The sequence below is a fragment of the Giraffa tippelskirchi genome, chromosome 1, assembly GCF_054371585.1.
Source record: "Giraffa tippelskirchi isolate mGirTip1 chromosome 1, T2T-mGirTip1v1.2.pri, whole genome shotgun sequence".
In the NCBI taxonomy this organism is placed as follows: Eukaryota; Metazoa; Chordata; class Mammalia; order Artiodactyla; family Giraffidae; genus Giraffa; species Giraffa tippelskirchi.
In genome coordinates this window covers 77,960,610-77,986,695 of record NC_137275.1, presented here as the reverse complement: position 1 = coordinate 77,986,695, position 26,086 = coordinate 77,960,610, and positions in this window count along the sequence as shown.

The window sequence follows — 26,086 nt, the reverse complement described above, 5'->3', positions numbered from 1 at the left end:
CTTAATCCCGGGCCTTAGTGAGGGCCTCCTTTTTTTCCTACCCTCTGTGTTCTTCCTTAAATTTTATTTTTTCTTTAGGTTTGTGAAGAGAATTTTGCTTATTTACCTAGACAATTCCCTGCAATCTCCATGGCAAACAATAGTACCATGATTTGGAGTTTGTGTGCGCTAAGTCACTTCAGTCACATCTTACTCTTTGACACCTCAGGGACTATAGCCCGTCAGGCTCCTCTGTCCATGGGATTCTTCAGGTAGGTTGCCATACTCTTGCCAGGGGATCTTCCTAATCCAGGGATCAAATCTGTGGCTCTTAACGTCTCCTACATCGAAAGGTAGGTTCTTTACCACTAGTGCCACCTCGTTTGGTGTTTAAAGGACTTTAAATTGTGGTACAATAATTTCAGGGAGGCTGTTTCAGGTTACACAGATGGCAATGCCTCTTCCAATGAGGTGATATTCCTAAGATTAAGTGTGATGAGCAGCCTGTGGAAATATGCCCTGAAGCAGCCACTGTACATGGTCTTGCTCCCTACAATTGAAAATCTTTGTCCACTGGAACTTTACAACTTTATTTTGTTTCTGGGAGTAGGGGATTCAGAATGCAAAAAGGATCAGATCTATATCAGCCAATATTTATTAATGACCTAATGTATGCATGGCATAAGGGCTTCCCTGGTGGCTCAGATGGTAAAGAATCCACCTGCAATGTGGGAGACCTGGGTTCAATCCCTGGGTTGGGAAGATCCCCTGGAGGAGGGTGTGGCAACCCACTCCAGTATTCTTGCCTGGAGAATTTTGTGGACAGAGGAGACTGGCAGGCTGCAGTCTATAGTGTTGCAAAGAGTCGGACACAACTGAGCACGAACTTTCACTTTCATATGCAGGGCATGATGTTAGGCCCTGGGTGAAAAGTAGTGAATAATAATGAGTGTCTTTTCTCAGATTACTCTGTGTACCTGTTTTGAAAAGCAGTGATCCTGGAAGAAATGGGAATGAGTAGGAAGAATGATATAAAAAAATGACTTTCAATGTTTATAAAGAAATTAAAGAAATACAGGTTCCAATGAGACATCACACTGGAGAGCTCCAAACATCTAGGGGGTATTTTTATTCTATGAATTTGAGAGGAAGTGACCAATGACACAGGGAGAATAAACAGAGGAGTAGTGTATTTAGAATTCACTTACTTATAATTATATCTACAGCTTATTCTTATTAGCAATATCTCTCTTCTCCCTCCTGTAGGAATGCTCATTTCACAACACTCTTTGCTAAAACATTTGACTTAATTTTTTCTTTTTAGCCCAATCTTCAGGACAGATTGTGAATTATCAGAAGCCTAAAAAGGTAACAATGATACACAAACGCTTGCATTCCACAGAGAAATGTAGCTAGTGAAATAGGAAGATGTGCACAAGTTTAATCTCTTTTTACTGAATTCCATGAGAAACCAAGATTCCCACAGTGGTTTTAATCCATCAGAATAAAAACATACTGCTATATTATAAATAAGACCTTTATTTAAAATAAGAAAAAAAACACAAACTTTTAAACAAGGTAAAGTATTTTCAAGCAATAACTTGGGGAAGGGATGAAGAACCTAAGAAGAAAGGAAAAAATATGGGAAAGAAGTAATATTAAATATTCCGAATCATGCCTTCATTTGAGTAGCTGTGGCTGCAAGGAGAAAGATAAAAAAACTATGGGAAGCAGACACTCTGTGGTTCTCTTCTTCTGATTTTAAGTGATCCCAGGTCCTGACATGACTTTGTATGACTGCAAAGAGGGATCTGTGTGAGGTTTTGTGTAGAGAAGAACATGACCAGCAGAAATCAGAATCTATTTTTTGTGGAAGAGAATTTTAAAACTTGTAAAAAACAAATAGAAAAAAAATCCTCCAGAATTCACTGTGGTGGTCCAGCGGTTAGGACTTGGTGCTTTCACTGCCAGGATCCCAGTTCAATCCCTGGTGTCAGGAAATTAAGATCCTGCAAGCCACACTGAATGGCCAAAAAATAAAGGTAAAACAGATTGCCTTTTCTTCCTTATAAAGTCTATTTCCTTCTATAGATGGTCTTGTTCTGCTCAATGTCCACTTTAAGAGGACTGAGTAGGTGAGAATGATGTTCTCATTCCTTGGATCAGTCTCCTACTGTAGCAACTGGCTTCCCAGGTGGCGCAGTGGTAAAGAAACTCCCTGCCAAGCAGGAGACATGGGTTCAATCCCTGGGTCAGAAAGATCCCCAGGAGATGGAAATGGCAACCTGCTCCAGTATTCTTCCCTGGAAAATTCCTTGGACAGAGGAGCCTGGGGGATTACAATCCAGGAGAACTACTGTCCATAGGGATGCAAAGAGTGGGACACGACTGAGGACACACACATGCCTACTGCAGCAGGTAAATTGTGGGCAGGCAGGGAGAAGTAGGAGGGTTAAGTATACTTGTATGTCATAGGTATAATTTTTTGAAAAGCAATGTTTATAATTTAAAAATCACTCATAATAATTCCTAAAAATCATCTTTCCCTAAAATCTGTGAAGAATATTTTTAAAATATAGAAAATTACTTGTGCATATATTTTTAAAATATATAAAGTATATATTGAGGGACAAAACTGTTTTCAGAAAAGATAAATGAATGCAATTTGTTTCATAGTCTTTAAAACCTGAAGTTGGGAGATCCTGGTCCCTGGGAACTGACACACACTGAAAAACTTCATTAATAACATAGCCCTCATCACCCACTCCACCCATTGTATCCTGAACAGCTTGAAGGGAAGTGTGTTTATTCTTATACCCTAGGACTTAGCACAATGCCTGGAACAGAATACATATTCCTTATTTTATTTTTCTAGAATTAGTATTGAAATGAATTAAATTACTTGGCAGTTTTTCTGGTTATTGTTATGTTTACTACCTTAGGATTCAGGGATCTAAACAATTTTTTTTTCACTAAATACTTAACTTTTATGTCAGATACTTGCTACCCACACATTTCTCCTATTTGGGTCAGTATTAGTCAGCTTTTGCTGTGTAGCAAGCCATCACAAAACCTAGTGATTTTAAGTAGTAAATACTATATTTCACATGGTTCTGTGCATCGTCTGGGTGGTTCTTTTTGGCTAGGATAGTTCAAGGGGAAACTGCAGTGGGCAGATGGCTTGATCTGGTGGCCTCAGCTGGGTCTCTTTGCTCTAAGTGACCCCTTAAATTTTAGTAGCCTCGCTGGACTTATCCACATAGTGTCTCTGATTTCTAAAAATGGGAAGAGAAAGTAAGCTCTGATGTGCAAGAACTTTTAAAATCTTTGATGACATCACATTTACTTGGATAAAGTAAACTGTATGACCAAGATCAGATTCATTGTTAGCGAAAAATGCTTAAGAGTGTGGATACAAGAGGCTATGAACCAAGAAGTTGCAAATAACTTCCTCTCATACTTGAACATAGTCATACTTCAAAAGATTCTCACTTGGCACCTTGAAAAACAGACATCTGATCTGCACACAATTCTTTAATTTTAGGCCTATTTTATATTGTAATTAATGACCTATCATTGAGAAATTAGAGTTTGCCTTCTATGGTGTTTTATATTTTTATAAAACACTTCCATAATGTTTTATATTTCTAATCACATTTTAAGATTCATTTCCTAAGATCTTTCCTGTTGACAGCCCTCCTTCTGCTCCTGGCTCTTTCTCATTTTTCACTATGGCATCTTTGTTATATAATATTTTTCATATTAATTGCTAAATGTTTAGGAACATATGAACACATATGCTTGAGTTCTGACTGTCATTTAAGTCACACAATATACTTTCTGGTCACATTCCCAAGAATATTCTTCCCAACATTTTCCAGTACACATTCCTTCTCATGGTCCAGATTTCAGTTCAAGTGTCACCAACTGAGAGCCTCAAACTTAAAGGAGTTCTTGATCAGTCTCCCTTATGCCATTTTTTATGTCTTATTTTTGTTAAAGCAGCATGTTATCTTATTTATTCTGTATTCTGTATTCCCTTTCTTCAACTGGAACACAATCAGTTCAGTTCAGTTCAGTCACTCAGACATGTCCAACTCTTTGCGACCCCATGAATCGCAGCATGCCAGGCCTCCCTGTCCATCATCAACTCCCGGAGTTTACCAAAACCCATGTCCATCGAGTCGGTGATGCCATCCAACCATCTCATCCTCTGTCGTCCCCTTCTCCTCCTCTCCCCAATCCTTCCCAGAATTAGGGTCTTTTCCAATGAGTCAACTCTTTGCATGAGGTGGCCAAAGTATTGGAGCTTCAGCTTCAACATCACTCCTTCCAATCAACACTCAGGACTGATCTCCTTTAGGATGGACTGGTTGGAATCTTCTTGCAGTCCAAGGGACTCTCAAGAGTCTTCTCCAACACCACAGTTCAAAAGCAGCAATTCTTCGGTGCTCAGCTTTCTTCACCGTCCAACTCTCACATCCATACATGACCACTGGAAAAACCATAGCCTTGACTAGACGGACCTTTGTTGGCAAAGTAATGTCTCTGCTTTTAAATATGCTATCTAGGTTGGTCATAACCTTCCTTCCAATGAGTAAGTGTCTTTTAATTTCATGACTGCAATCACCATCAGCAGTGATTTTGGAGCCCAAAAAAATAAAGTCTGACACTGTTTGCACTGTTTCCCCATCTATTTCCCATAAAGTGATGGGACCAGATGCCATGATCTTAGTTTTCTGAACGTTGAGCTTTAAGCCAAATTTTTCACTCTCCTCTTTCACTTTCATCAAGAGTCTCTTTAGTTCTTCTTCACTTTCTGCCATAAGGGTGGTGTCATCTGCATATCTGAGGTTATTGATATTTCTCCCGGCAATCTTGATTCCAGCTTGTGTTTCTTCTAGCCCAGCGTTTCTCATGATGTACTCTGCATATAAGTTAAATAAACAGGGTGACAATATACAGCCTTGACATACTCCTTTTCCTATTTGGAACCATGCTGTTGCTCCATGTCCAGTTCTAACTGTTGCTTCCTGACCTGCATACAGGTTTCTCAAGAGGCAGGTCAGGTGGTCTGGTATTCCCATCTCTTTCAGAATTTTCCACAGTTTATTGTGATCCACACAGTCAAAGGCTTTGGCATAGTCAATAAAGCAGAAATAGATGTTTTTCTGGAACTCTCTTGCTTTTTTGATGATCCATCAGATGTTGGCAGTTTGATCTCTGGTTCCTCTGCCTTTTCTAAAACCAGCTTGAACATCTGAAAGTTCACGGTTCACGTATTGCTGAAGCCTGGCTTAGAGAATTGTGAGCATTACTTTACTAGCATGTGAGATGTGTGCAATTGTGCAGTAGTTTGAGCATTCTTTGGCATTGCCTTTCTTTGGGATTGGAATGAAAGCTGACCTTTCCCAGTCCTGTGGCCACTGCTGAGTTTTCCAGATTTGCTGGCATATCGAGTGCAGCACTTTCACAGCATCATCTTTGAAGATTTGAAATAGCTCAACTGGAATTCCATCACCTCCACTAGCTTTGTTCATAGTGATAATTTCTAAGGCTCACTTGACTTCACATTCCAGGATGTGACAGTACACAATAGTAGGAGCAAACCAGTTCATACAACAGTGAAATAATGTCATATAGTTTTGTAAATAGCCATTAGTCTGAAGTCCTAAAACTCCCAGTTCACCCAGCTAATCCTCTGTGGCACCCACTTTACATCCCCTCCATCCAGAATCAAAAGGGTTAATTCTGACTTAGCGGGGACTCTAAGCCTGCTCCTGAACTATGGCCAATGCCTCCTCTGAATGACCCGAGCCTGTGTTGTAACAGCTGTTGAATATCTATAATAATTACTGCTTATAGGATAGTTCCTAATTTGCCTCCAGCAATGAGTGGTGAACTTCCTTGATTTATTTTTAGAGGCAAACAAGTTATTTTCTAGAACTCTGTGAAACAGATCATTTGGGCTTGGACTTTGGTAAGCTAAAAAAATAGACAGAGGGTGGTTAAGCGTTACTTTCTCAAGATAATATTCTTTTTTGTGCTTCAAGATCTTGCTTTCATATGCCAGAAGTAGAATATTACCTCATCTTTTTCTGTGTGTTAGTTCTGGTACAACTTCTAATCTCCCCCCTGACAGATGAATATGTCAGAGCACTTATAAAAAGGTCAAATACTTAGTTAAAAAAAAAAAAAAACAGAGGGAGGGAGGGAAAGGGGGAGAGAGAGAGAGAGAGAGCGAGCGAGAGAGAGAGAATCACAGAATTTCCCCTCAAAATATTATGGCTTTAAAAATGTTGAATAAATTGGATCTTAACATTAAAATGGCATCAAAATCATACTTTTAGTTGTAGAATTACAACTAAATTGTGACTAAGACACCTAACTTATCACTGTAAAAACCTTTTATGGGCACAAGATGTATGATATGTATGCTACTGTTGTATTAAGGCTTATTAAAATTTATAATGCGTTTTCATCAATAAAATAGATTTATGGAACTTGATGTCAGGCTAAATGGAAATAGTATCCACATCACTGGATACCTATAAGCATCAAATGAGATATCACAGTTAAAAAATGATTTCCAAGTATCTGTGCAGGGTGCAAAAATAGTACTTATTATATCAAGGAAAGGAAGCCTTATCCATTCTGGTAGCCCTCATGCCTGGTGCATTTTAGGTACATAGTAAATTGGTTGTTCCTGAATTGAAGAAATGAAGATTGAAACTAATTTAATCTTCCCATAATCTTGGTTCCCTCTCTTTACTTAGATGATTCAAACATCCCCATATATGCCATCCACTTAGTTTTTCATTTTTCATTTCTTCATAAGGGGATTTGCCTTCTATAATACCCAAAAGAGCAAATATCAATCTGGATAATTTTTAGTGAGTTGAAAAAATTATTGGACTTAAAGTGTCAGGCATTAACTAGGTGTATTTTTATTAAAAATAAACATTGACCTTAAGTATTAGCTGAAACACTCACACATTGAAAAACATTATAAGGAAAAGAATAACTCTCAAAGCATTATGGAAAGGTTTTTGGATCATGGTACTTGTGAATGGCCCATGTGGGCAGTTCTTGATCAGGCTAGTCAGGACTACCTGCCTTTGGATCTCATATTCCTGTTCTTAGCTCAGATTTCCCTGAACTTTTTATTTAAGTAGTTACCGTCACCATAATTTAAGAGAAGAATCCAAAGTGTTAAAGTCTCCAAGACATTCAGATTACTATTGAACTACATGGTATTTAGTGAAGGAAAGTCTCACAGTAAGAAGTTTACAAAAGCAGGTACACATTTTAAGGGTTTTCAAAAGGAATCTGATACTGATCTCCACTGTACTGAACATTAACAACATGGCTATTTTGCTTTTAATAATTTCATACTTATTGTATTTACCTCTAAAACTCAAGGGAATTACCAGATCTGGAAATAGCATATGTCTCTGTTGTTAATATAAGCTTCTTAACAATAATGTTATTATACTTTACTTCTGTAACAATTCTAGAGGACTAAAAAATTGTGTGGGAATTAAGCTTACAAAATATCAGTTTTGAGGATATGGATGACTTAAGAGACTAGGTTTATCTTTTGAGATTTAATCTAGGAGGAAAAGGGCAAGCAGGGCACTTGATCCCTGAATTGTTTTGGGTTAGCATTAAATCAGATAGTGCCTTTGTAATGATAGAGGAATAGAAATAGTGTATTCAAGATAATTTTGCTTGCTGCATAATTTTGGATTTCCCAAAACATCAAAGATTGTGTTTTCAAAGACTATTACAGAATTCACTTCAGTTCTGTTCAATGGCTTATCCTTTACCTTTGGTGCATCATATATCAATTCAGAAGTAACAACCTCCACTCTAAAGTAGCTGCGTATTATGACAGTGAGAAAACAATTCACTATGCATTTAGAAGATCTGTTTGACATTGCTGTGATCATTCTTCCCTTTCACCTTGTGTACTTCAGCTTATCCCTTCAACCTAACAGCTGTGGCCACATACTTGACAGCTGGTAGCCTAACCCCTCCAGAAGCCAAGCTCTTAAACAGACTTTCTAGGAGCAGGCTTGGGCTCTATAATGTCTGCCTGCACACTCCCTCCTTGCTAGCTGGTTCCTTGGCAAGTTCTTTGATTCATTTGATTTTTGGCAGAGGAAACTCCCCTGCTGACTATGAAGTCTCTGATTCTGTCAAATGTTTTAGTCAAGCTGATTGTTTATTTGACTGCCCCTTCCTATCATACCTAAAGATTTAATTTTTTTAAGATCTATGTTTAATGTCATACAGAGCTAAATAAAAGAAGATTCTGCATAGTTGAGTTGCATTGAGATGAAGGATGAGAGCAATCCTTCACCCTGGGGCCAAACCCTCATTGATTCTAGCCTCTTTCTAACAAGAGGCTTATAACATAACGTTGTGACCATTTCTTGGCAGAGATTACTTTTCCCACCTTATGGAGTGGCAAGTTACCAAGAGTCTTGAAGCAAATGCTTGGCCCAGATACAAGGCACTCTCTTTCTTCCTCTCAATGGTGAAAATCTGGTCCATTATTTCCCTTTAATTTCTCTCTTTTATGGGTAAGGTTGCTGAAAGGATTCTGGAAAAGTTTGCTCTAGGTACTAATTGGAATTGGCCTTCTATCACTCAAAGACCTGAGTTCTGATATGGTTAAAATTTTCAGCAGCATCTCATCTGATTAATTCTCTGTTATTCCACATGCATTTGAAAAATAAAACAGGCAGAGATCTGTATGTAACAGGAGTTTTACAGAAGAAATTGAGAAGATTTTTTATTTCTTTCAGAAAGTGTCTTCTTTAAAATCAATGCTTATCATCATGCTATGCATGATATATTTCACCAAGACTGAAAGAAGGAGAGAATATACATCTCAGACAATAGCTATTAAATAATGACTTTACAAGTCAAGAGGATATGGACGTATTTCCTGCTTTGAGAGATGAATTGAAGCAACGAGCTGCAACCCCTTTCATCCTTGTATGAAATACATATGCCAGTGCTACTCAAAATCTATTCTTTAAATACAGCTTGTTTTTATGGCATATTCAGCTAATTGTTTTAACCTTCCTATTTAGTTTTATTATTGAATGGTCTATTATGAAGAAAAACATAATTTTGTCATAAAGACAGTCTGAGCCTGAAATATGTATTCAGTGCTTATTATGTGTGATACATACCAATAGACACAAGGTGTTTTCATATCATGGCTATTGGAAATAATGCTGCAATGAACATTTAGGTGCATACATCTTTCAGAGTTAATGTTTTCATTTTCTTCAGATAAATACCTAGAAGTAGAACTGCTAGATCCTATGGTAGTTCTATTTTTAAATTTTTTGGTGGAAACTCATACTGTTTTTCACAGTGACTGCATTAAGTTACATTCTCATCAATAGTGCACAAGGGTTTCCTTTTCTCTACATCCTCGCCAACACTTGTTATTTCTTCACTCTTAATTGTATCCATTCTAACAGATGTGAGGTGATATTGGGGGTTTGATTTGCATTTCCCTGATTATTAGTGACATTGCGTATCTTTTCATGAACCTGTTAGCTATGAGTATGTCTTCTTTGGAAAAATGTCTATTCAGATCTGCCCATTTTTAAATTGGATTATTTTTTCCTTTGATCTATATGAGTTATTTATGTATCTTGCTTATCAACCCCTTATAAGATATGTAATTTGCAAATATTTCTCCCTTCAGTAGGTTGCCTTTTCATTTTGTTGATAATTTCCTTTGTTTTGCAGAAGTTTTTAAGTTTGATGCAGTTCCACTTGTTTAGTTTTGCATTTTTGCTTTTGGTGACAGTTTCAAAAAATCATCACTAAGACATATGTCTAGGAGCTAACTGCCTTTGTTTTCTTCTAGGAGTATTATGGTTTCAGATCTTATGTTCAAATATTGAATCCATTTTGGTTTGATTTTTGTGTGTGGTGTAAGATAGTCATCCAGTTTCATTCTTTTGCTTTGGCTGACCAGTTTTCCCAAAACTATTTCTTAAAGAAACTGTCCATTTCCAATGATATATTCTTGGTTCCTTTGTTATAAATTATTTGACCATAAGGGGCTTCTCTGGTGGTCCAGTAGTTAAGACTCTGTACTTCCACTGCAGGGGCATGGGTTTGATTTTTGGTTGGGAAAAACTAAGATCCTGCATGCCCCATGGTATGGTCAAAAATGAGAGAAAAAAAAAATCCCTCACTGGAGTGGTAATGGAGGTGGGTGAGTTGAAAGCTGAAAGAAAAAAATGACCATATATACATGAGCTTATCTCTGGGCTTCTAATCTGTTCCAAAAAACTGTGTGTCTGTTTTTCTGCCATTACCAAACTGTTTTAAATACTGTAACATTGTAAAGTAGTTTGACAGCGGGTAGCATGGTTCTTCCAGCTTTGCTTTTAGTTCTCAAATTATTTTGACTATTCAAGGTCTTTAGTGGTTCCACATAAATTTTAGTATTTTTTTCTATTTCTATCCAAAAAAATTTGGAATTTTGACAGAGACACCTTAATTTAAATTGAATACCCCACTATACATGCAATTTTTAACTCTCAGTATGAACTATATTGAACTCACGCACTGAACTGTAGTTTTGCAATTTGAAGTTCTATAGTATATTTTGGTCTGAAATGGTATATCTATTTGTATTTTTAAAAGGGGATTTCAAATTTGACAATAAAATATCCAGGTGCAACTGTGTGTGTGATTGAACACACACACACTCATCATCCTTAAGTAAAAGACACTAGTTTTCTTATAGTAAATATACTTTTTCTTAACATTTATAGGTATTTAAACACAAACGAGATCAAGCTTTTCATAAAGCACATTTTTAAAGAATAGTGCTTTTCTCTTTTCTATGGGACATTACTTTATTAAATAACCTACTATTTAATAAAGTATAACGTATAGTATTATCATCTCTTGTTTCTACATATAGGAAGATATTACTGTCATTAGAATGATTAGGATAAGCTAACTATAAATAAACTGTCCATGTGTTTCCTACTCTCATATACACAGAGCTGTTATATGTAAGATCTAACTAATTAAAATCACACCTACAAATTGGCAGTACTTTAGTTTCTAAAAAGTATGTATGTGCATAATTTGTAAAATAGGAAATCCAGGGACCGTGATTCAATAGATGGCATTTTTAAGATATGTACAAATTGCTTTGGGGTATATATTAAGCAGTGATCCATTTTTAGGAGATGGTGGTAAAATGGACTGAATAAATAACTCATCAATAGAAAAAGGGAAGGCTAAGTAATAAGGATAGAATTTTTAGATATTTTTGAGAAAATTAAAATTGTAGAAATTTATCAATAATTGTGTATATTTTTTATAAAGTCTTGCAAAGCTTTTCATCTCAAGGGATCCAAAACTGCTAAATAAAAAACTGGCTAGAATTAGAGAGGATGAGATAGAGTTTATTTTTTTAATATTTTAAATTTAAAAGAGACAGATGGAATGATAGACTGATAACCCTGTGCTTGCGGTATAAAGCATGCATTGCTGCAATTGTAAGTAACTAGGATCTGATAGAGCAGATTTATACTATAATTAGTTCATTTGAATCCAAAACAAGAGTCTATATATTCTAAGCAAACATACCTGAGCCAAGTGATACCACTATGATGCATAGTACATTAAAGTTCCCTTATGAAGAACATTGATTGCTTAAGGTCAGTAACTTAGAATCACTGTATATCTGTGCCAGAGTGTTCATTAAAAAAATGAATTCAGCTTGAAGCCAAACTAGATAGAAGGACTTCAAACTATCATTATGTATGGTAATATTCATTACTAGACATTTAATAGAAAACTCTGAACTTTTGGTGACTTTATTGGCCATGTTGCCATTACAGAAATGTAAATTTATATTTTCTTCTGGTGCAGTAGGTCTCTTTTGGTTACGAGAACAAAAGCAGAGGGAACATGGCATTTCTGAATCTTCTGTCCAACATTAGCACTTACTGCTTCCGATTCAGCAGCCAAGTCAGTTAACAGCCAGACAAGGTGATTCCTCCATTCACACTCCATAGCCCTAAGAAGCAGTGACCTTTGGGGAAATCTGCCAAACTCTACTTCCTTTTCTATGCCTATCCATCAAGCAAATGAGCAGTTTATTTCTGCCATGGTACACTGCCACCTCAATGAATTCCTGAAAGATATCCACCGCTGTCAATTTCAATATCAGCAGACAAAACCACAAATAGGTCCAATTTGTTCAATTTTATAAGAGATTTTAAAGTAGTGTCCGATATACCTGTTCAGTTGATTGTGGGAAAGGGACTGAGTTCTGAAAGAGCTTTAGAAGAGTATTGAGTGCTTAGGGTACCCTCAAAGGATTTATGAAATGCTCTAGGACTACTGGGCACGCATAACCATACATTCTGGATTGTTGTAATTCAGTTAGGAAAAAATGATAGTTACAAACAATGGGCAAGTAAATGCACTTAATGTGAAGCTTAACTTATTTATGTAGTAGCCCATGGAAATGTCTCACAAATAAAAATGTATATCATAGAAGGAAAAACATGACCCTTGGCTTTATGAGGTATACTTATACATCATACTTTATTGAATAATTTGATATATTAGCCAGTACAAGCAATTCATATAGATAAAAATTGAAAATAAGTAACTAAGTTTAAAAAATCACCTTATTTATCTTAACCTTGGAATTTTAAGGATATATTTAATAAGGTTATTTGATTGATTTTTAAATTTAAACAACGTGTAGCTCAGCTGGTAAAGAATCCACCTTCAATGCAGGAGATCCCGGTTGGATTCCTGGGTCAGGAAGATCCGCTGGAGAAGAGACAGGCTACCCACTCCAGTATTCTTGGGCTTTCCTGGTGGCTCAGCTAGTAAAGAATACACCTGTAATGTGAGAGACCTGAGTTCAATTCCTGGGTTGGGAAGATCCCGTGGAGAAGGGAAAGGCTCCCCACTCCAGTATTCTGGTCTGGAGAATTCCATGACTGTATGGTCCATGGGGTTGCAAATAGTCGGACATGACTGAGCGACTTTCACTTCACTTCACTTCACTTCAAGTATATTTCAACCAATATGCCTAGTTTGAACTTTGTTTATAAACATAAAATCATTTCTAAAATGCAGAATTTCTTGGTGCAGAGGTAGCATTACAATAAGGGTACGCTCATATATGTAAGTGGAGAAAGAAATGGCAACCCACTCCAGTGTCCTTGCCTGGAGAATCCCAGGGATGGTGGAGCCTGGTGGGTTGCCGTCTATGGGGTCACACAGAGTCAGACACGACTGAAGCGACTTAGCAGCTGCAGCAGCAGCATATATGTAAGAAGAGTTTTCCAAAGCTCTATAATTTTAACATTTCACAATGATTCCTGAAATGACCAATGTAGTTACAATTATGTATGATAGAAGCATGTTATGTATAATATTTTAAATTTAAAATCTAAAAGTGTTATTTAATACAGAAGTACTAACATAGCAGAATTTAAGCAGAAGCTATCTTTAGTTATAAAAGATTTTGATTTTTATTCTGTCAACTGCATTAAAGAAATTGCTCTATCATGATGTGATGTAAAGGAAATTTGTAGTGCATTTGAGAGAAAAAAAAGATGAGAGAAAGTAAAAATGAATATGCTCCACATCAATGGAAACTTAGCTTGTACTTTGTTACCTGTGTAACAATTTCTGCAGGCAATATCTTTAGTATTAAAAATGATTAGAGTATCTCCTGAGGCTAACTGTAAACAGCTTTTATAAAGAAAAGTCTTTTCCATGATACAGAAAAAGGGGAGGAGTATATCTGGAATTATAAATATCTTGAAACAAGGAAGCAATCATATCACCAGTTCTAACCTTATATAAAAAAATTTTGTATGCTGTGCTTCTTTACAGCAGTTTCTTGTTAAGTTGGGAACTGTCTGTCCATAAGCAAAAAGAATTTGATAAATACAATGTTAAAAAAATATGGTTCTCATCTATAGCACATGGGAAACAGAGGAATTCTGAAGAGTCAAAGAGTCTGTGCTAAAATTTAGTTGAATTTGAATGCATTTACATCAGGTGGACTTATCATACAAAAAAGGGGCCTATAAGAAAGTGAATACTAATGACCTATTCCTTCTTAGAGATGAGAGCTAGACTTAGTGTTATATAGAAAACCAATGTTTTACAGAAAATGTTATCTATTTATTACTTCATTTTTCACTCCACTTGTAAAGAGAAATATCAACTTCCACTTACATATTCCTAAAAATAAATAATGGAAGACATACTCTACTCAGTAAGAACATCTAAGTCTAAACATATACTTCTTATCCTTAGGATATCAATTAAGGAAGAATAGAAGCAAATGAAGAAATGAAAGAAAAAGAATGAGAGTGAGAGTGAGAAAGTAGAGAAATAAACAAAAACTAGAAAAATATCTAGTGAGTTAGATAAGATTATTTATAACAGAACGGTGAGCTTTAGAATACCACTATCTCTTTAAAAGCACTTTGACAGTTAGTCAATTAGCTACTATCCATAACTTTCCAATTACTCAAAATATTAAATCACAAAATCATAAAAATATTAAATCCAGTAATATTGAGTAATTTAAAATGGCTTCTTAAAACCACCAACAGGAAAACTACTATTTAAGAAAAACAGAGTATTTTTGAAGAATTATTAAAATCAAGCCAAGGCTGAACTCTTCACTCTAGGATTTATAATTTTAGATTAATATGGATTTATAGTAGTAAAAAAGCTAAGGTGAAAAATAAATACTGAAATTAGTCAGCCCACGATATCAATATCGTTTTTTTCAGGGTGAGATTATCTATTAAAATTTTCTAGTTCCATATTTGAAAAAGATAAACTATAAAATTAGCAGCTACTACATATTTTTCTCTTTTTTCTGAGCCATAATTTTTATTGCTAGACTATGGATGGTTATAAATATCCTATTTAAAATCATGGAACTAGTGCACATGACTACTCATGATACTTAATTTTATTCCACTATACTACCTTATGATATTAAATTATATTTCTATTACATATAAGATTATAGAATATGTTGTCAGACATACCTGGGATAATATCTTACACTTATTAATTACTAATTTCTTTAAGTTGTGGTTACTCCCCCTATGAAATGATGATTATATAATATAGATTTCAGAGTGTTGTTAGGAGAAATATATGTAGTGATTAGAAAAGCCTGTGACAAAATTTCAAGGCACAGAACCTACAGCTATTTATTATTTTTATCTTTTACTCTAATGTGAAGAGCTCATAGGTTTATTTGTCATGTGATGGAGAGTAGTACAGTTTGTAATGACCATTGCCTGTGTAGGTTTATAAAAGGCCGCTTAAAGCAGGTAAGATTAGGTTAAAAATAGTGAAACTTCCTTCAGAGGAAGAAGACATAAAGATAAGGAAGTTTATTAGAATTGTCTTATTGTTCTAGTCTCAGATTCAAAGGATTCTCAGAAATATGACAGAGGAACTAGGTTTCAGAACACAATTTTAAATTTAATATTAAAAATGTTTTTGAAGCATTTAAAATATATGTTTGTAGACAGAACATTAGAAAATAACTGATTATACTATATAATAGGTCAACACATTTTCAAAAATTGATGCTATAGTCAAAATCTGATAGGTATCCAATAAAATCTGATATAACAAGGGATTTTTTTAAATGATAAAATTAAAAAGTTATGATTCTATATATCTCTTCTTATAGAAAGAAAACTAAAACTGAAATTAAAACTAAACCCTGAAATTCCTGTTTATTTATGATAATGCTATTGAGAATTCTTCATATCTAAACATATGAATTGCCCAAATAATTGTGTTTTGAAAAATAAAAATTGGAGCTTTAAATGCTTTTAATGTAAAAAGTAATTACAATGAATTATGTGTTCAGTGGAAACAGAGGCTGACTTTATTTTTCTGGGCTCCAAAAGCTTTGCAGATGGTGATTGCAGCCATGAAGTTAAAAGACGCTTACTCCTTGGGAGGAAAGTTATGACCGACCTAGACAGCGTATTAAAAAGTGGAGACATTACTTTGCCAACAAAGGTCCATCTAGTCAAGGCTATGGTTTTTCCAGTGGTCATGTATGGATGTGAGAGTTGGACGGTGAAGAAAGCTGAGTGTCGAAGAATTGATGCTTTTGAACTGTGGTGTTGGAGAAGACTCTTGAGAGTCCCTTGGACTGCAAGGAGATCCAACCAGTCCATCCTAAAGGAGATCAGTCTTGGGTGTTGATTGGAAGGACTGATGTTGAAGCTGAAACTCCAATACTTTGGCCACCTCATGCGAAGAGCTGACTCACTGGAAAAGACCCTGATGCTGGGAAAGATTGAGGGCAGGAGAAGAAGGGGACGACAGAGGATGAGATGGTTGGATGGCATCACCGACTCAATGGACATGGGTTTGGGTGGATTCCGGGAGTTGGTAATGGACACGGAGGCCTGGCGTGCTGAGGTTCATGGGGTCGCAAAGAGTCAGACACAACTGAGCGAATGAACTGAACTGAACTGAACTGAACTGATGTGTTTGATAGACTGGGGGAAAAAATTATACACTGTAAACCCAAAGAAAATAAGTAAAAAGGTATAAAAACTAAATATCTAAAAATAAGTGTATTATTCATGTATTATAAATTTATATGTATATACGATTTTTACATGTAGCATGAATATATATATATATATATATATATATAGCATTGGTGTTATTGTTCAGTTACTGAGTCATGTCTGACTCTTTGTGACCCCATGGACTGCAACATGCCAGGCTCCACTGTCCTTCACTATGTAATGTAGCTTGCTCCAATTCATGTGCATTGAGTTGGCGATGCTGTCTAACCATTTTATCTTCAGCTGCCCCTTCTCCTTTTTGCCTTCAATCTTTCCCAATTCAGGGTTTTTTCCAATGAGTCGGCTTTTTCATCAGGTGGCTTCAGCTTCAGCATCAGTCCTTCCAATGAACATTCAGGGTTGATTTCCTTTAGGATCAACTGGCTTGATCTCCTTGCTGTCCAAGGGACTCTCGAAAGTCTTCACCACAGTTAGAAGACATCAGTTCTTCGGCACTCACCCTTCTTTATGGTCTAACTCTCACATCCATATATGACTACTGGAAAAACCATAGCTTTGACTATACAGTCCTTTGTTGCCAAAGAGATGTCTGTGCTTTTTAATATTCTTCAATATGCATATAAAGTCATAGAGTTCCTTAAAGAGCAAGTGTCTTTTATGGCTGCAGTCACCATCTGCAGTGACTCTAGAGCCTAAGAAAATAAAATTTGTCACTGCTTCCACTTTTTGCTCTTGTATTTGCCATGAAGGGATGGGACCAGATGCCATAATTTTAGTTTTTCTGAATGTTCAGTTTTAAGCCAGCTTTTCCACTCTTCTCTTATAGCATATAGAATATATTTTATTTAAAAGCCAGTGGAATAGAAGGCAATGGCACCCCACTCCAGTAATTTTGCTTGGAAAATCCCATGGACAGAGGGGCCTGGTAGGCTGCAGTCCATGGGGTCGCTAAGAGTCGGACACGACTGGGCGACTTCACTTTCACTTTTCACTTTCATGCATTGGAGAAGGAAATGGCAACCCACTCCAGTGTTCTTGCCTGGAGAATCCTGGGGACAGGGGAGCCTGGTGGGCTGCCGTCTATGGGGTCGCACAGAGTCAGACACGACTGAAGCGACTTAGCAGCAAAGTATGGCTATAATATCAGCCATTAGGTTGATTTGTGATCTTCATCATCTGGACATATTGATGAACATCTTACCAAAGCTGCCTCAAAATTTAGTTTCAGAGATGTTTAGTGTTGTTTGTGATAGCAAATAGAAGAAAAATATATTTAACAAGATTGTCTTAATTATATGACACATCTTATATATATATAGCGTTTAAGAACATTAGAGAAGAATATTTTACAGCCCTTACAAATCCTTAACATATTGTCCCATGAAAAAAAAATGTTTAAAACAGTAGCTACAACTTGAATCCTATAGAAGGGACTAGAAAAAAGATAAAATATATTTCCAGTGTGGTCAGGGGAATCCGTAGAACATAAGAACAATGAAATGAGAAATAGACCAGGAAGTCTGGGTGTCAAGTGACTCAAAATATTTGAGTAAGTAAAGGATGAGCATCAAAAGAGTGCCCTACTCAGAGTGAATCCAGGACACAGACAAACAGTAAATATGAGCAAAATTCATACTACAAGACAGCAAATAGAATGTGGAAAGTGCAAAATTTTTTTTTAGAAAGGAAATATATTGAATGTAGACCACAGAAGCACAGTAGCAGCAATTCAGGAGAAAATGTAGAAATGTCTTTGATAGTAAAGTTGAAGTAGAATGAACATCCTCTGGCTCTTCTTGAGTTTTTATAAAAATATAATGAGTAGATGGTGAGAAAATCTATAAATCTCTGCAATGAAATCATAAAAAGAAAATAAGTGAATAAAATAGACAAGAGCAGAGTTCAGGAATGGACTGAAACTAATATTTGAGTGTTTACTCTTTGCATAGAATTTTAAGAATGACTTTTTATTTATACCTCAGAAATTTCATTCCATATGGAATATTAAGTATGTTAAAGATGAGGGAACTGAGACTCAGAGAAAACAATCTCAGAAAAGCTCTGTGACTTACTAGGAGTAGACAACAGTAAAGGAAGGAGTTGAATTTGAAATCCAAGTCTATCTGACTAAAAATTCTAGGTTCTTCCTCCACACACCTGTGCACCCTGAACAGTGCTTTGGCCATAGTGGTGCTTAATAAATATTAGTTGTCTCTCTTGTCATAATACCAATAAACAGCTTCCTAATCAGGGATGACAACACAATTTCCATACTATCTAAGGCTGCATTAAAAATGGGTGCCATTATTTGGCATCTATATTTATAGTGTTTTTTAGAATATTTAAGGGAATGGTGGATTTAGGCAGGAATAGCTGGAATGGAGTTATATTTACTGTAATACCATAAAAACAAGATGAAATTTGTAACCATTTTTGCTCATGAGATCATGAGAGTCCAGAATTCAACAGTGATTTATACACTAAAAATCCAAAAATAAGGTTTTGAAGGTGACACTCTTTCCTTTTTAGAGGCTTATAAACAGCTTTTTTACTCTTCACTTAATAATCTGTTTTCTTTTAAAATATAAGTCATCTAAAATCCATTTTTAAGATGTTTGTCAAACAAATGTTGACCGTTGCTTTATTTTCATGCTTCATTGGAACTCAAATCATACACATTACTCATTCTGTGCATCTTAATTGATTCTATTTACACTAAAAAAAATTGTACCTCACTGAGAGTTACTTATTAGGCTACTAAAAATGAGAAATTTATTTTCTAAAGTGCTCTTCCAAAGTATGTGCTCAGAAAATCTGGAGACTTTTGCCAAATGAAGTGATTATTAAATAAGTGTTGCAAGTATTCATACCTAGATTGCAAATATCTATATTAATATCAAATGCTAATTACCTATCTTAATGACTCAAGAACCCTTGAAAATTATATTACTGGAAGAAATGTTAATTGCTGTTACAGTAGTTTTAAAGCACATGTCAGCCAAACTGTTGATATAAATTCATTTTTTATGGTGAAATATTCTAGCTTTTTTCATAGTGCTAAGTGCAAAAGTATAAAAAGTAGTTTTACCATCAACTAATCATATTCTCACTCTCGTTTTTCTTCCTTCCATCCTTCCTTCTTTTTTGACTAGGAATTTGTCTAAATGCTTTCTAAAGGAAATATTGAGCGTAATTTTGGCATGTATATTGAGCGTAATTTTATGGTCCAAATTTGTAGCCGATTAAATGAGTAACATATCTATGGTTGTAAATGGAGAATTATTTTTGAGTGTGTTACATAGGAAACCATTGGTAATATTATTATTACCATGCAGAATATGATCTCTCTCTTCTTAGGTGGCTATTAAGGAAAATCAAACTATTTTGGATTTTAATGCAGTATAAAAGAATTGGAGTAAAAATTTTTTTCTCCCAGCATAATGCCACAGGAGACTTGTATAAAACTCAGGACATTCAGAAAATTTTTGTTTGTGGTCAGTGAATACTTTAAAGCTTTTCAGCTGTGTTTCATTGTGAGCTGACAGATTTTGGCAAGAAAATGGATGCCTATAAATGTTCACATGTAACCCATGAGAAAGAAGATCATGAAGAAATAAAATGCATTTACCTTAGTGAAACGTTTACTGGGAAATGTATTCTCAATCATGTCGTTCACGCATATGCTTGAATTCTTATGTGAATTACTTATAAAAGTCATGTGTATAGCCTTGATTACTTTAATAAACTCTTCTATAAAGACTAAGCTAAATCTTTTAGCCATTATAAGGATTTGAGCAGTGCCTCCCTGAATTCTCTACAGGAGAATTAAAGCAGAAATTCCAGAGTTTGTGCGTTCCTTTATACCAAGGGGTTGGCAACAGAGCTATGGAAGCACTCTGTAGAGGTATAGTAAAAGATAAATGAGTTCTTTTGAGTTCAAGTTCTTTTCATATTTTGACTAATTTAAAAAATGAGAAGGTATTTTGTTTCTTAAATCTAGTACATTCAGTGAATGGAGCATTTCATTATAATGAGGGATTCCAAGAAGTGTGAAGAAATCTCAAGGACAATCTTCAGAATATTTCAACCCCTGCTTTTACAAGCAAAGTAAAGCCGCATTCAATTCGGTTAAGCAGAATCATAGTATCTTAGAGGCCTAGTATATGTTCTTTATTATGCAGCCTTTTTCTTAACTAATATTCATTATAATGATCACACCCATCAAAAACTTTCATTTAGAAAGTACCTAAGGTATATTTATTTTTGAGTGCAGATAAGACTATTACACAGGTGCCTTGAAATCTATTTTTCTCAGATCAGTTAGAAGTTATATTTTTAAAGGGCACATTTTTAGACAGGTATGCAATCATACTTTGTTAAAATGTCTTAAACACCATTTCAATCATTCTGGTTTAGAGAATGCTAAAAACATATGGTCCATAATCTTGCCAAGTATCATTCTTATAGGATTGAAAACATATTACAAGGATTTTTTTTCCTCTAGAAGCAAGTTGAAATCTTGTTTTTAATTGGTACATTTGATGTATTCTTTTATGGAAAGGTGTATGAGGATGGGGATTACCCCCTTTACTTTCCTATCTTTGGAATTTTACCCTCATTGATAGGATGACCATATAAATTATTATCTAATTCAGATAATTTTGAGAGGGAGAGAAAATGCAACTGATATTTTTTTTTCCTGAGACAATAGCGTCAACTGATGTAGTTCTAGGGAGACCAGAAAGTATGTTTACCCAAATCATGTCAGATAACAACCATAGTATCTTGTACAATGCACTACAATGCACTGGAGTACCATTGTATAAAGAATGGCAAAGATTCCTTTCTACTCAGAAGAATCTATATTATTCTTTTCTTCTTGTCTACACAGCTAGACCATATTTTCCTTGTTTCTTTATCCTTCTAGCCAATGGACTATGTGTGTGTGTGTGTGCTCAGTTACTTCAATTGTGTCTGACTCTTTGTGACCCTTGGAGTGTAGCCTGCCAGGTTCCTCTATTCATGGAATTCTCCAAGCAAGAATACTACAGTAGGTAGCCATTGTTCTCTCCATGGGATTTTCCCGATCCAGGGATAAAACCTGGGTCTCCTGTACTGCAGGTGGATTCTTTACCAACTGAGACATCAGAGAAGTGGACCTAAATTCAATATGACTTCTACCCTTTAAAAAGGTGGGGAATTTTCAGGTGAAACTATCACAACATTGTTAATTGGCTATACCCCAATACAAAGTATTTTGGTGTTAAAAATTAAAAATAAAATTAAAAAAATATTCACACATGAAAAAAGAAAAAATGGGGAGTTTGGACACAGACACACTCAGAGAGGACTTCATGTGAAGACATAGACAAACACAGAGGGGAGATGGCTATGTGAATATGGAAGCAGAGACTGAAATTAAGCTGCTACCAACTAAGGAGTACCTGTGGCTACTGGTAGCTGGAGGAGTCAAGGAAGGATCCCCAACCTAGAAGCTATGGAAGAAGCATTATCCAGTCAACATCTTGATTATGAAATTTTATCCTCTAGGACTCCGGATCACAACAAACTGTGGAAAATTCTTAAAGAGATAGGAATACCAGACCACCATATCTGCCTCCTAGAAACCTGTGTTCAGATCAAGAAGCAACAGTTAGAACGAGACATGGAACAACGGACTGGTTCAAAATTGAGAAAGAAGTATGTTAACGCTGTATATTGTCACTCTGCTTATTTAACTTATATGCAGAGTACATCATGCGAAATGCCAGGCTGGATGAAGCACAAGCTGGAATCAAGATTGCTGGGAGAAATATCAGTAGTCTCAGATATGTGAATGACACCACCCTTATGGCAGGCAAAAAGTAAAGAGGAACTAAAGAGCCTCTTGATTAAAGTGAAACAAGAAAGTGAAAAAGCTGGCTTAAAAATCAACATTCAGAAAACTAAGATCATGACATCCAGTCCCATCACTTCATGGGAAATAGATAGGGAAACAATGAAAACATTGACAGACTTTATTTTCTTGGGCTCCAAAATCACTGTGGATGGTGTCTGCCACCATGAAATTAAAAGACTCTTGCTTTTTGGAAGAAAAGCTATGACAAACCTAGACAGCATATTAAAAAGCAGAGATATTACTTTGCTGACAAAGGTCTGTGTAGTCAAAGCTATGGTTTTTCCAGTAGTCATGTATGGATTTGAGAGTTGGACCACCAAGAAGGCTGAGCACCAAAGAGTTGATGCCTTCTAACTGGCATGTTAAAGAAGATGCTTGAGAGTCCCTTGGACTGCAAGGATATCAAACCAGTCAGTGCTAAAGGAAATCAGTCCTGAATATTCATTGGAAGGATGCTGAAGCTGAAGCTTCAATACTTTGGCCACCTGATACAAAGAGCAGACTCACTGGAAAAGACACTGATGCTGGGAAAGATTGAAGGCAGGAGAAGGGGACAACAGAGCATGAGATGGTTGGATGGCATCACTGACTCAATGGACATGAGTCTGAGTAAGCTCCAAGAGATGGTGAAGGACAAGGAGGCCTGGCGTGTTGCAGTCCATGGAGTCACAAAGAGTCAGACATGACAGAATGACTGAAAAACAGAATTTTGAGAGAATAAATTTATTTGTGCAGTTCACTCAGTTTGTGGCCCTTTGCTACACCAGCCCTAGGAAACAGATAAAATATTGAAGTCATTGCGGACTTTTACGGTTAGCATCACCTAATACAGAAAAAATGACCCTGGTTCTGACATAGTAGGATTTTAAAAATATGACAGGATGGATAATCCTTGAAATTGAAGCAGGGATCACAGTAGGAGTAGATCAATTTCCCTTCAGTTCAGTTCAGTTTGGTTGCTCAGTCATGTCTGACTCTTTGCGGCCCCATGGACTGCAAAACGCCAGGCCTCCCTGTCCATCACCAACTTCCAGAGTTTACTCAAATTCATGTCCATTGAGTCAGTGAAGTCATCCAACCATCTCATCCTCTGTCGTCCCCTTCTCCTTCTGCCCTCAATCTTTCCCAGCATCTGGGTCTTTTCAAATGAGTCATTTCTCATCAGGTGGCCAAAATATTGGAGTTTCAGCTTTAGCATCAGTCCTTCCAATGAATATTCAGGCCTGATTTCCTTTAGCATGGACTGGTTTGATCTTTTTGCAGTCCAAGGGAATCTCAAGAGTTTTCTCCAACATCACAGTTCAAAAGCATCAATTCTGCGCTCAGATTTCTTTATAGTCCAACTCTCACATCTATACATGACCACTGGAAAAACCACAGTTTTGACTAAATGGACCTTTGTTGGCAAAGTAAGTCTCTGCTTTTTTGTATGCTCCCTAGAGTTGTAGTTTTAGGTATTTCCAAGGAATAGATAATTTGTGACTAGGTGTTTTATTTCAGAAACAAATAGCTTTGCCAGGAAAGAGTTATATTTGTTAAACAATCCACACGAATGAATAACAAATCTTCATCCATGTATGCAAATGGTCTGCTTAGCAACCATCTATGCTTAAATACAAAAATTAAATTTAGCTAATTTGAAATCTCTTTGCCTTCCCAAACATAAGAAGTGTAAAATTTAAGCAAAGTCCAAAATTGGTCAATAACTTTTCCTTGTGCAAACTTTTATGGCATGTATAAGCTTATTTCCCCTGCTGTTACTTATTGCTATTTAGTCGCTAAGTCATGTCTGACTTTCTGCGACCATGTGGACTGTAGCCGCCAGTCTCCACTCTCCATGGAATTTCCCAGGCAAGAATACTGGAGTGAGTTGCCATTTGCTGCTCCAGGGGATTGTTCTGACCTAGGGATCGAACTCATGTCTCCTGTATTAGCAGGCAGATTCTTTACCAGTGAGCCGCCTGGGAAGCTCGAGTGCTACTTTGCCCACACTTTAACCTAATACATTCAGAAAGCAGTATCCATGCTTAAGAAGTATTTTAAAAAGCACTAATTATAAAGTAGGTTAAACAATTAAAAAAAAACCCAAACACACTCGAGTATGAATCTATGAATGATAAACATGTTTGTAAACAATATCTAAACTGTCTAGGGCTTCTCTGGTGGCTCAGACAGTAAAGAATCTCGGTGCAACACAGGAGACCTGGGTTCTATCCTTGGGTCAGGAAGATTCCCTGGAGTAAGAAATGCTAACCCACTCCAATATTCTTACTTGGAGAATTCCATGGACTGAGGAGCCTGGAGAGCTACAGTCCATGGAGTCGCAAAGAGTCAGACTCAAGCAACTGGCAACTAACACACACACACACAAACACACACACACAGAACTGTCTATGAAAAAGCCTGTGGCTAGAATGGTTTTGCATTGTTATACGACAAAGGTATACATAGCAAATTTTAGAAAGAACAGAAAACAAAGCATTGTGATCATGTTTAGCATTTGAATAGGAGCAAAGTATCTATTGTAAGTAAATATCTGACATAGATCACCAAAATCAATAAGATTTTATTTACCATCAGGAAATACAATGAAAGCATGTGTTATATACCAAGCGAATCAATAATAGCAAAAACAACAAATCCCTGAGATAAACAAATGGGGTCTAAACTGTTTACCACATAGGAAATGCATAAAAGCAGTAATAACTGATGCAGTAGATAGAGCACCCCTGAACTGCATTCAGGAATTGCTAACACATGGCAGCCAACAGCAAATGCTCAGCCAGCTCCCAGTCAGAGAAACATGCCTTATCCACAGGTTATGGAATAAACACAGATGCAGCAAAATGAGTCACCAGAGGAAAACAAAAATCTAAATTGAAGGTAAATGAAGCTTTGTGCACATGCATGACAAGAAATCCATTGAGCAAAACTAATTTTATATCTGTGCCAGAATGGCTGTCTTATATGCTGGAAATAGGGAACAGGAAGGAAAGGAAATTGTCACATAAAAGCAGACCTTGAAGTGTACTAAAATACAGAAGGACTTCTGTATTGGCAAAAAAAAAAAAAAGAAAAAATATATTCTAGGAGGTAAAATTCATTTAAAGTGTTATCAAGATGGAATGAAGAAATGTTGATACATAAAATAGAGGGGAAAATGTCCAACAAAAGAAAATATTGGAAATAAAAAAGTGTCCAATGAAAGATGCAACAAAAATGGATAAGATTCTAGAAAAATGTCTTCCTTTATATTAATAGTAGCCATAAAATGATGATATGAAAATCAATCATTTCCAGAATATATTCTTATAAAGTTACTATATAACTCTCTATTTTTAAAAAAGTTACCATAAAACTGTCTTACTTTATTTGAATCAATTATTAGTGTAGGTAGACATTAATTTCTGAATTATACTGTATACTAGCACAGGTTTTCTATGCATTCAAAACAAAAATTCCACATAACTTGCCTTTTTATTTTAACCTGATTCAGCCTCTGCAGGATTGCCTGTGCATTGGTGGGTTAGGATAAAACTGGCAAGAATTTCTGGAGGCAGAAGTCTATAGGTTAGCGCCTTAAAAT